The following is an 8,630-nucleotide window of genomic DNA, read 5'->3' as shown; positions in this document are numbered from 1 at the left end:
GATGTTTGTGGTTTTTTGGTAATAACTCTGGAAGGAAACGTCGCAGACCCATCAAGGTGGTACTCGTACTGCTCGCCTCATCGAGAGGAATCCAAATATATGAGTGGTTACGCTATGGGATATGAAATGGACGAGCGACCAATAAAACAACATGTATTATGGGGTTGAATGCTTTTTGCTATTCACAAAATAAAACAAAAGCAGTCATGCAAACATCGAATTTAACACAGCACAGCAAAACCAGTTGCACCATTCAATTCCGCTCGTCCAGGCGGGGAGAATTCAATCACATTTATTCGATGCGACGTTTCTTATGGGATTTAATAAGTGACAATATTTTGACCCCAAACCGAGAGGATTCTGGGATGTTTGTGGTTTTTTGGTAATAACTCTGGAAGGAAACGTCGCAGCCCCATCAAGGTGGTACTCGTACTGCCCGCCTCATCGAGAGGAATCCAAATATATGAGTGGTTACGCTATGGGATATGAAATGGACGAGCGACCAATAAAACAACATGTATTATGGGGTTGAATGCTTTTTGCTATTCACAAAATAAAACAAAAGCAGTCATGCAAACATCGAAGGACAGGTGGGAAAGTTCTACCCTTTACGATGTGGACCAGACAGCACTTAAAGGGTACTCAGAAGATGCTCTGTTATATTAGTTTCAGTGGGCCATTCTCTAGCACAAGGCTTGCATCATCATCACCACCCATCAACATTGCCAGCCATCTAAAACACACTCACACACCCACACACTCACCATGATACTCACACACTCACCCTCAAAAACACGCCCCAACCATCCTACTCTCACACACATCATGAAAGTCACACATGCACCATTACTCACACACAAGCCTACAAACTCACGATGACAACAGCCGTAATTTGCCACTACATGACGGTGATGTCATCACAACAACCCAGGTGCCATGGGTTGATTGCTGTGCCAGGCTAGGTGCAAGAGGAGGTCATGGGACAGATACTGATGCTATGGGTTGCCTGCTGTGCGACAATCCCACTTGGGCGACAGCCAAGGCCAAAGGTCGGAGTGCAGCCAGAAAACTCCTGAACCTGCACCACCTAGAGAGAAGGGGACATGGAGACATGGGGAGAGAGAGGAGGGAGGGAGACACGGGGAGAGAGAGGAGGGAGGGAGACATGGGGAGATAGAGGAGGGAGACACGGGGAGAGAGAGGAGGGAGACACGGGGAGAGAGAGGAGGGAGGGAGACATGGGGAGATAGAGGAGGGAGACACGGGGAGAGAGAGGAGAGAGATACGGGGAGAGAGAGGAGGGAGACACGGGGAGAGAGTGGAGGGAGACACGGGGAGAGAGAGGAGGGAGACACGGGGAGAGAGAGGAGGGAGACACGAGGAGAGAGGGGAGGGAGACACGGGGAGAGAGGGGAGGGAGACACGGGGGGAGTGAGACAAAGGAGGCACCTGTGGGCCAGATGCCTCCTTTGTCTCCCCCCCCACCACCGCCACTGCTGATGTGTCCACACCGCGCTTGGTTCACACCTTCTGGCTGAGTCGACGTAGAGGAGGCCCAGCCAACGAGCCACCACTTCAGAAGCTCGCGAGCCACCGACGGTGACCGTGAGAGGGAATCCAAATCAGCCTCTCGCCACCCACAATGCACAGCGCAGCCTCCACTCGCCCCGGCCTCAGCGGAAGTAGCAGCGGGGGGAGGCGAGGGGGGTGTGGTGGGTGTGGGGGGTGAGGGGGGTGTGGGGGGACATGGGGGGTGGCGCAGGGGGAGTTATGGGGTTGAGGCGTTATGCATAATAAAGGTTTATTTGGGTTAGTCTCCAACACACCGATGTGCCAAAGTAGAAACTAATTGGCACTTTTGTTCACGTGACAAACTTTATTAATTGGCTGTGTCGGGTGGTGACGGGTTTTAAGACATTTATATTTACACGATCTTACCGCAAAAAAAAACATGGGATTGGAGAGTTGGGGGTTTAGAGGGTTATGGGTTTAGTGTAATAAAGGTTTGAGGGTTAGGGTTTTTTTAGGGTTTGGGTTGTAGGGGTATAGGGGTTTAAACGGTTAGGAGATTAGAGGGTTAGGTGTTTAGAGGGTTTGGGTTTTAGGGTTTTTAGAGGGTTAGAGGTTTAGAAGGTTGGGGTTTAGAAGGTTAGGTGTTTAGAGGGTTAGGGGTTAGTTAGATTTTGAGATGGTTGGGGTTTAGATGGGTTCGGATTTAGGTTAGGGATTAGGGTTGTAGAATGTTAAGGTTTCGAGGTTTACAGGGTTAAGGGTTCTGAAGGTTACGCTTTAGAAGGACATAGGTTTCGAGGGTTAGGGTTTTAGAGGGTTTGGTTTTTAAGGATTTAGAAAGTTGGGGGCTCAAAGAGTTAGGGGTTTGGGTTCAGAGGGTTAGGGGGTTAGAGGCATAGGGGTTTAGAGGGTGAGGAGTTTAGAGGGTGAGGGGTTTAAGGGTTAAGGGGATTAGAAAGTTAGGGTGTTAAGGGTGAAGGAGATTAGAGGGTTATGGTTTTCGGAGTATAGGGGTTTAGAGGGTTAGGGGTATAGAGGTTTAGGTGTTTATAGAGTTAGGGTTTTAGGAATCTATGGGTCTGTGATTAACACGAACCCTATGGGAGACCCAATGATTAACACTGAACCCTATGTGAGCCCCAGTGATTAACACTGAACTCTATGGGAGACACAGTTATTAAAACTGAACTCTATGGGAGCCCCAGTGATTAACACTCCACCCTATGGGAGACCCAGTAAATAACAATGAACCCTATGGAAGACCCAGTAACACTCAACCCTATGGAATGCCCAGTGAGTAACACTGAACTCTATGGGAGACCCAGTGAGTAACACTGAACCCGATGGGAGACCCAGTGATTAATACTGAACCCTATGGGAGACCCAGTAATTAACACTGAACCCTATGGGAGACCCAGTGAGTAACACTGAAACCTATTGGAGCCCCAGTGATTAACACCAAACCCTATGGGAGACCCAGTGATTAACACTCAACCCTATGGGAGACCCAGTGAGTAACACTGAACTCTATGGGAGACCCAGTGAGTAACACGAACCCTATGGGAGACCCATTGATTAACATGCAACCCTATGGGAGACCCAGTGAGCAACACTGAACCCTATGGGAGATCCAGTGATTAACACTTAACCCTATTGGAGCCCCAATGAGTAACACTGAACTCTAAGGAAGTCCCAGTTATTAACACCGAACTCTATGGAAGCCCCAGTGAGTAACACTGAACTCTAAAGCAACCCACTCCCGAGTGTGCTGATTCGGTCTCAATAGGTGCTCGCTAACAGCACATTCCCCAACAGTCTCTTCAGGCTAAAAGGGAATCTCAAACAGGGAATGTATTTGTCTTTGTGTGAGAGTGAGTCAGAGTAAGTTTGTGCGAGGGTGAGTTTGTGAGAGTGAGTGAGTTTGTGCGAGGGTGAGTTTGTGAAAGTGAGTTTGTGAGAGTGAGTGAGTTTGTGAGAGCGAGTGAGTTTGTGAGAGTAAGTGAGCTTGTGAGAGTGAGTGAGTTTTTGAGAGCGAGTGAGCTTGTGAGAGAGAGTGAGCTTGTGAGAGTAAGTGAGCTTATGAGAGCGAGTGAGTTTGTGAGAACGAGTGAGTTTGGGAGAGCGAGTGAGCTTGTGAGAGCGAGTGAGTGTGTGAGAGTGAGTGAGCATGTGGGAGTGAGTGAGTTTGTGAGAGTGAGTGAGCTTGTGAGAGTGAGTTTGTGAGTGTAAGCTTGTGAGTGTGAGTGAGCTTGTGAGTGTGAGTGAGCATGTGGGAGTGAGTAAGTTTGTGAGAGAGAGCTTGTGAGAGTGAGTGAGCTTGTGAGTGTGAGTTTGTGAGGGTGAGTGAGTTTGTGAGAGTGAGGGAGATTATGAGAGTGAGTTTGTGAGAGCGAGCTTGTGGGAGTGAGTAAGCTTGTGAGAGAGTGATTGAGATTGTGAGAGTGAGTGAGTTTGTGAGAGTGAGTGAGCTTGTGAGAGTGAATGAGCTTGTGAGAGTGAGTGTGTAGTATAGCGATTAGTGTGCTGCGCTACGAACTTGGCGACCCAGGTTTGATTCCCTCTAATGGTCAACACTGGTGACGATTATCTGAACCAGGCATCCCGTAGGTCAACACAGCCTCAAATGAGTGCCTGCTGAGGTGCACACACCTCACCAGGCACTCATTTGAGGCTGTGTTGACCTACGGCCAACTTCATCTCCCTAGTGGTGATGTGCACACACCTCACCACTAGGGAGACAAAGTTGGCCGTGCCTGTTGCTGGCCACCCACCCCCTCGTGTTCCATGCTGGCTTTCATAGGTGCTTGCTAACAGCATTTGCCCCAACGGTCTGTTATGGCTATACGGGGGATCTTTATCTTTGTGGGTGTTTTTGTGTGTGCGTTTGTGGGTGGGTGAATTATTGAGTAGATGAGTGGGTGACCAAGTGAGAATTGGTGGATGAGAGAGTCTGTGAGTGAGTGAATCTGTGAGTGGTTGAGCGAGTGGATGAGTGAGTAGGTGAGTGAGTAGGTGAGGGAGTGGGTTAGTGAGTGTGTACATTTGTGTGTGAGTGGGTGAGTAGGTGAGAGAGTGGATGATTTGATAAATGAGTGGGTGGGTGAGTGCATTTCTGAGTGAGTTAGTGAGTGGGTCAGTGAGTGGATAATTGAGTGGGTGAGTGGGTGAGTGAGTTTCTGAGTGATTGGGTGGATGGGTGAGTAGTTGAGTGAGTGGATACGTGATTGAGTGAATGAATAAGATAATCATTGGCGAAGTAGCTGAATGAGGAAGTGCGGAAGGAATAAATGTGAAAATGTGGGTGAGTGAGTGACTAATTGAGCAAGTAGATGAGTGCATTTGTGAGTAAGTAAATGAGCAGGTTATTGATTGAGTGGATGAGTGAGTGGGTGAGTGACTGATGGAGTGAGTGGGTGAGTGAGTGATGAAATTATTGGGAGGGTGAGTGGGTGAGTGATATTCTGAGATCGTGGTTAAGAGAGTGGATGCTTGAATGAGTGGAAGAGTGGATAGGTAAGTGGGTGAGTGAGTGTGTGGGTGAGTAGGTGAATGAGTTTCTGAATGAGTGGCTGAGTAAGTGGGTTGTTGAATGAGTGAGTAGTTGAGTGAGTGGATGAGTGAATGGATGAAATGATTGAGTGGATGGGTTAATGGTTGCGAGTGAGTCGGTGGGTGGATGAATGAGTTTCGGAGTGAGTGGATGAGTGAGTGAGTGAGTCTGCAAGTGAGCGAGTTGGTCAGTGAGTGGCTGAGCGAGTGAATGAGTAAGTAGGTCAGTGAGTGGGTGTGGATAAGTGAGGTAGTTTTTAAGTAAGTGGGTCGGTGGTTGAGTGAGTTTCTGAATAAGTTAGTGGGTGAGAGCTTCTTGTGAGCGATTGAGTGTGAGTGAGCGAGTCTATCAGAGAGGGAGTCTGTGAGCGAGTAAGTAAGTGGGTGAATCTGTGTGCACATGGGGAAGTGGGCGAGTGAGTGCACGAGTGGGTGAATTATTTTGTGAGTCAGTTTCTGAGCGTGTGAGTGGGTGAGTTTATGAGTGATTATGTGAGTGGATGCATGAGTGGGTGAGCAAGTGGGTGGGTAAATGGATGAGAGCGTTCTTGAGTGAGTGGCTGAGTAGGTGAGGGATTGGGTGAGCGAGTAAGCCTGTGAGTCGTTGAGTGGATGAGTGCACGAGTGGATGAGTCTGTGCGAGTCTATGGGTCTTTGTGCAAGAATATTGTCTGTGTTTCGACAGGTCTTTGTTTGAGTTAATTGGTTTCTGTGTAAGTCTATGGGTCTGTGTGAGTCTATGGATCTATGTGCGAGTCTTTAGGTCTCTGTGTGGTGCACATAGCCTGGCATGTGAGTAGGGGGTACTGTAACCCTGTGTGTATGTGGGTGGGATACCGTAACCCTGTGCGAGGGGATCTTTCCACCCTGGGGCAGAGGGAGGATCATGAAGGTGGACCTGGAAGCGCTCGGCTTGGGAGACGAACCTTCCTCCTCCTGCTTCTTGTTATTGTGCTGGGGGGTAGGGGGTGTGGAGAGGGAGGAAGGAAGGAGGAAGAGAGGAAACTAAACTATTTATATTTTACCAGGTGAGGCCCACCGAGCTACACAGCTCTTCTTCAGAAGAGAAAAGGCCAAAAATTATCGGTCAACGAAGTGGCTTATCATCACGTCGACACTTATAGAAACCAAACACTCTGAACGCGACCACAGGGAGAGAGAGACATGCAAACTTAAAATATATAGCAGGTGTGAGGGTAGGGATCGAACCCACGACCTCCTGTATTACAGGCGAGGTAGTTACGGGAGAAAGGAGAGGGATAGAGGCAGGGAAAGAGAGGGAGGTAGAGAGGGAGGTAGAGGGGGTGAGGTAGAGGGGGTGGGGAGAGTGGGGGGAGAGGAAGGAAGAGTGGGTAGTGGGTAGAGGGAGGGGGGGGGGAATTAAGTCAAACTCACAGTATTGCTTGCACTCACCATGATACAATCACCATCAAACTCACACTGTCACATACCATCACTCACATCCTCACCACGAAACTCACACACCCACACACACTCACCCTCATAAGCACACCATTACCATCCAACTCGCACACACGACATGATAGTCACACACTCAATCACAATTACTTACACACAAGCCCACCAACTCACAACAATGGCCACCATTCGCCACTACGTGGCGGTAATGTCATCACAACAAACCAGGTGCCATGGGTTGACTGCTGTGCCAGACTAGGTGCAGGTGCAGGAGCAGCAGTACACGGGATAGACCCAAGTACCATGGGTTGACTGCTAAGCCATGCTGGATGCAGGAGGACACGGGACAGACCCAGGTGCCATGGGTTGACTGCTGTACCAGGCTAGGTGCAGGAGGAGGTCACAGGACAGATCCGGGTGCCACAGGTTGACTGCTGTTCCAGGCTAGGCACAGGAGGAGGTCACGGAACAGATCCTGATGCTATGGGTTGACTGCTGTGTGACAAATCCACTCGAATGACAGCCAAGGTCAAAGGTTGGAGTGCAGCCAGTAAACTCCTGACCCCTGAACCTGGACCACCCAGAAATTAGAGGGGGATGGAGACACGGGGAGAGAGAGGAGGGAGACACGGGGAGAGAGAGCAGAGGTAGGAGGAGAGCGCGTGCAGGAAGCGAGAGCTCCTCTCGAGATGCAGGAGGTAAAGATGGCCCAGAATCAACGACGACTGCAAGGTATGCTGGGAGGCAAGGTCATGTGACCAATGCGACACAGGGGCGGCAGTGCTGGCTGGAGCCATCGCTGTTGGAGCCGCATGGGCAGAGGACCCAGAACGCATCCTTCATCCCAGCACCTGCACCAACCACAATCACCACCACAACTATAACCAAAAGAACCATAAAATAACCACAACTAATACCACACCTCCAATTATCACGGTTGGCTGGGTAGGGTGCGATAGAAGTTCAAAATACATACAACTACCAAAACAACCATCATAACCACCTACACCACAACTATGACCATTACAACCACCACCTACACAATTATAACAAATATAACCACAAAGACCACAACCGCACATTTAACCACAACCTACACAACCACAATTATAACCACAACCAAAACCACCACAACCAGAGCCACAATTACCATAACAACCAATATAACCACCTACAACACAACTGTAACCTCAACCACCACTACAACCAAATATAATCACAACCACCACCACAACCACCACCATAACCAAACAACAAAAATATTAACGCAGATACTACACAACCACTGCATGAAGGGTCTTTATCCCTCTGTGGGTGAGTGGGTGGGTGAGTGAGTGGCTGAGTGAGTGGGTGGGTGAGTGGGTGGCTAAGTGAGTGAGTGGCTGAGTGAGTGGGTGGGTGAGTGGGTAGCTGAGTGGGTGGCTGAGTGTGAAATGGACTCGAACCTGCACCTCTGCATTGCAAGTCCAGTGAGCTCACGGCCCGCGTGTGGAGGGGTAAAGTGTGGCTACGCCCAGCGTGGAAGAGGAGACCAAATACTCCACATCGCGGCCTCAAGTGGAGGCCATTTCTGCCACGACAACAAATCCGTCCCTCCAGAGACACAAAAAAACTAAATTTAACTCATCCCATCAGCCGCAATCTGGCAGTGCCTCTCCTCATCATCAGCAGCAGGGCCGTGAACTCAGCAGGCGCCTAGCGCGTGACGGCTGTGGGCCAGGCGCCTCCTCTGCCTCCCCCTCCCCCGCACCACCGCCACTGCTGCTGTGTCCACACCGTGCAAGCTTCTCGCCTTCTTCGGGCTGAGTCGACGTAGAGGTGGCCCAGCCAGCGAGCCGCCGCTTCAGAAGCTCGCGAGCCACCGACGGTGGCCGTGAGCGGGAATCCAAATCGGCCGCTCGCCACCCACAATGCACAGCGCCGCCTCCACTCGCCCCGGCCTCAGCGGAAGAAGCAGCGGGGGGAGGGGCGGGGTGAGGGGGGTAAAGGGGTGGGGCGAGGGGGTGTGGCCATGGGGGGGAGGAGCTCCGGTGGGGGGAGGGGCTCAGGGCTGTTTACGTCGCAGTGGGCGTGGTCTCATGGTACCGCCCCCTCGTCTCGAGCCACGCGCTTCCCCCTGGCAGTTTGTCCGTTAGAGAGGCGGGGAGAGC

The 8,630-nt window shown here is 50.6% G+C and overlaps 1 long non-coding RNA gene across 1 annotated transcript; it reads right to left on the bottom strand.

The window, feature by feature from the left end:
* Positions 1 to 270: 270 nt before the first annotated feature.
* On the bottom strand, positions 271 to 8,438 carry LOC142923140 (uncharacterized). Its single transcript, XR_012940545.1, has 4 exons — positions 8,257 to 8,438; positions 5,899 to 6,015; positions 1,528 to 1,672; positions 271 to 1,087 (listed from the first exon to the last, which is right to left on the bottom strand). It is a non-coding gene; the product is annotated as an uncharacterized LOC142923140 (long non-coding RNA).
* Between the last annotated feature and the right edge of the window lie 192 nt (positions 8,439 to 8,630).

This window comes from Petromyzon marinus, unplaced genomic scaffold (assembly GCF_048934315.1).
Source record: "Petromyzon marinus isolate PM22_M1 ecotype Great Lakes invasive population unplaced genomic scaffold, UKy_Petmar_22M1.pri1.0 PM_Scaffold_30, whole genome shotgun sequence".
Classification (NCBI taxonomy): domain Eukaryota; kingdom Metazoa; phylum Chordata; class Hyperoartia; order Petromyzontiformes; family Petromyzontidae; genus Petromyzon; species Petromyzon marinus.
Note: the sequence above shows the minus strand (reverse complement) of the source record. Positions and strands in the feature narration are given on the sequence as shown.